Source organism: Euleptes europaea, chromosome 1, assembly GCF_029931775.1.
Source record: "Euleptes europaea isolate rEulEur1 chromosome 1, rEulEur1.hap1, whole genome shotgun sequence".
NCBI lineage: Eukaryota > Metazoa > Chordata > Lepidosauria > Squamata > Sphaerodactylidae > Euleptes > Euleptes europaea.
In genome coordinates, this window is record NC_079312.1 from 133325144 (window position 1) to 133329148 (window position 4005).

Consider the following 4005-nt stretch of genomic DNA (forward strand, 5'->3'; position numbering starts at 1 on the left):
AAATAAATCAGCAGGCAGAACATCTCTGCCTGTTCAACAGAGCAAGTTGTATGTGGCTCCAGTTAACGTGAGATTGTTAAAAGGCAGCCCTGTCCTTTTAATCCTAATGGTGGTCTAAAGGCTCTTTTCTTTGAGAGCCTGGGCCTCAGCTCAGACCTACAGCATTTTTGTTTCTAGCCTAGCCAATGCTTATAAACTAGAATTATTATTGAAACTGCAAGAAAAATGCCACCGCTGAAGTAAGGGCTATCCCATCAGCTGTGATAACTCAACAGTAAATTCATTGGAGATGGCCTTGCCAAGCTCCGTACTGGAGCTAATCATACCAAGGGGAACAAGAGGTCTAACAACCCAGGTTCTTTTGCTCCCCTCTAGGCCATTATGATGGCACAGTGGCACTCACGCTGCACCTCTTCCAATTTCAGTTCCTGGAGGTTTTCTCCACACCTCGGACTGCATGCCCAATAAGCAAGTGTTCATTGCATTGAAGAATTATTTGGTTATATGAATAGTTATATATGTATTATTTTGGGTGTGTGGCAGGGTTATGAGCAGGGCATGCAGCAGTCATGTTCTGCAAGCCACGGAGTAAGAACCACTGCTACAAAAGCAATAGCCACAACGCGTCAAATAACAGGGCTCCTCAGTTTCCTCATAGCAATTGCTCCTGCTCACTAGTTTAAAATCAAAGCGATTTCATTAAAAAAACCCATCCCATTCTATAAATGGAACGGAAAAAATCAGTGATTTCATTAAAAAAAAAACATCCCTCTTCAATAAGACTAGGAAAAGTGGTGTTAGCTAGCACAGCTTTCCAAATGCAGCATTCTTCTCATTTCTCCTTCATTTTAACAATGGAAAGCTACATCTTCCTCACCATTAAGTGTATGTCTAAGGTACCATGAGAACTACTGAGTAATGAAAGATCCTGGACTACTCCCCCACCCCAGCACGTTGCCAAGTTTTGTTCTGTCCTAGAAACAGAACATGGACTACAAAGAGTACCAAGAATGAAGCTATCAGCTAAACAGCACAGAGGAAAAACTAATGAACTAAAAGCTAAAGATCTTTTCAGTCTTTTCCTGGGTCTTCTGGGGAATACACAAGTTACTCTGCAGCAGACAGTAAGTTCATGAGCTACTTGTTGAACACCCCTGGTATAAGGACAAACCAGAGGGGGAAACATTTGCAGCTAGTGCAGAATGCTGCGGCTAGACTCCTGTGACCATGCTATTACAGCAATTTCACTGGCTACTGATCCTCCCAAGCCCAATTCAAGGTGTTGGTTTTGACCTTTAAAGCCCTACACAGCTTGGGACCGGGATATCTGAAGGACCGTTTTCCCCCCATATGTTCCTGCCCAGGAATTAAGATCACAAGGAGAGGCCCTCCTGACTCAATCAAAGAAGCTTGTTTGGTGGGTACACAAGAGGGCCTTTTCAGTGGCAGCCCCACAATTATGAAACAAACTCCCCGGGGAGGTGCACCGGGCCCCCTCACTTTTGATCTTTAGGAGGCAGCTGAAGACGTTTTTATTTAGGACTGCATCTAGTTAAGTTTAATAGCAGTCCAGGGTTGAGATTTTAAATTTTGCTTTTCAGGTTTTTAATGTATTTTGTGTTATATCCATGCTGTAAGCCACCTTGAGCTCTTAAGGAAGAAAGGCAATGAATACATGTTTAAAATAAATAAGTAAACCTAAGGACCCCCGCCATACTGAACATTAGATCTCAGGCCACACATCCTTGAGCCACTTACAGGCAGCAAGGTAGAATCCTGCTATTCTCCTTAAGTGGTAAAATCAAATACTTTAACGACTTGATCCTGTCAATTGCATCAACTGGCGTGTTATTTCAGAGGCTAATCCCTCAGTATCCCATCTTTTCCTAGCCCAGGAGCATTCAAGGTAGCATCCACCAATGCGTTTCCAATCACCTGCTTGCTTCCCTGCTGCCTGACTCCTTCTGCTTTACCAGATCCCTTTCCAAGTTCCCTTCTTCTTTGTCCTCATTCCTTCCCCTTCCGCTGTACCCCTCTCTCAAGTTCCCCCTCATTTTTTGCAAGCAGACACTTTTTCTTTTCTGCCTTTCATCAGACCAGGGTGGTGGTGGTGGTGGGGAAAGAGAATAAAGGCAATACTGAACACTGGGTGGTCACCACCATTCGACCGTACCACAGCTCTCAGTTGCACAAATATGTTGGTAGCCAATCACTAGAGGCTGAGTGACAGACTAAACAAAGAGGAGACATACACAAAACATTCCTTTTATTGCACCATGAACCTTTGCTACAACCAGGGTTATTGCAATAAACCCCAGCACAAGGTGCAAAATATACCCCCCTCAAGGGTATCTACATAGGTATTTTAGACTTGTTTGGCAGATTATTATAAAAGGGCACTGCTAGAGGGCGAGTGGGAGAGACTTGGGTCGTCGTCGTCCCCCCACACTGAGCGAGTGAAGTGTCTCAATGCCCCCTTCCCCATCAGGAAAAAAACTGTTAGCTCAAAATAAATTCAAGGGCCAAAACTGTTTTGATAACTGTTTCAATGTTTACATGCTGGAGTGAATTAGGCTCACTTTCAACTCTTGCACCCACTATGAAAATAAGAGATGGGAGCCAGAGTTGAATGGGCAATGTGGATAATGCAAGGGTGTGAGAATTAATGGGATGGATGCACATGGACCTGCCCCTGGAACTGATCATGCACATATGGAAAGTTGCAGGTCGTGGATGCTCATCTAGGAGACCCACTGAGGGTAAGCAACAGCAGCTCAACAAGAGAAGCCAAGTCCACAGTCCTGTAGAAGTACAATCCCTTTTAACTTGGCATGAGAGCCGCCACACTGGGAACGCTCAGCACAAGCACGGCTGGGTATCTTCCGGCAGGAAACAGGCTAATCTGCCAAGGCAGCCATCTTTCTGGCAACCTCTTCAATACAAACTGAGGTGAAAATCTGCTGCGGTCAAGAGAGTTGGGTCCTCCTGGGTCCACAGCTTCTATCAAGCAATGTGTGCAATGATAGCCATTGGAAATAAATTAACAGAAGGGGAGAGGAACCGCGCCAGGAGACCCAAGAGACAGCTTTGCCTTATTCCTGCAGTTCTGGTCTCTGAGATGACAACATGCTCAATCAAGTTACGTTTCAGTCACTGGACTCTACCCAGCTCAGACTGCAGGTGAGGAATGAAATGTCTGAATGCTCCTATGTGCAAATAAAACAAACCCTCCTAACCCTCTAGTATAGTATGTGCTGGGATTTAATCTGTGGGAGAATTCAATCATTTAACTCCCCACCTTCAGATTGAAGTGGTCCAGGCCAACAATAGGTGCACTACTCCACTCATGTGCATCTCATGTACAGGGTACCACTAAGCAGTTGTCGCAGGTTAATCCACAATTCAAGAGTTCCCAACAGTGATTTCTCTGAAAGACTATCCAGGGCAGCCAAAAACCCTACCAACAACTTTCCTTGTCACGCAGAACTCAGCTCCAAAAGGTTCCAGGTAGCAGGAATGGGATCTGGAGCAGTTCTGGGGAAAATGTTTCTGAAAGCTAGAAACCAGAGGCAGGGCGCATGAGGAATGGAGGACAGTCACATCAGTAACCTTGTCTTAATGACAACATAGCCAGAGATGAGGGAAAGGGGCGGCTGCCACATAGGGCTAGGTAATCATCAGCTCTCTGGAGCAAGACATAGCGCTCTTCATTTTTTCCTCGCAGGAAAGGCAGAGGAGGGTTATGGCTCGCCAAAGCTAGGCTTGTGGGGGTGGAAGCAACAGACAGCTTTTATTCCAGGGGGCTGGTCACCCAGGGCTAGGAAAAACAACTCCGCTGCTACGGCCTTCCAGAGACCGAAGGCTCCTCAAAGCCTGATGCCTGCTTTCCCAGTCCTTGCATAAAAAAAACAGAGTCCTCAGAGATGGACGCATCCTGCACTCAGGACAAGAAGAGGACCTTTCCTGAAAACTCTGTAGAGCTGGCAGCTTTCAACTGTGTTGACA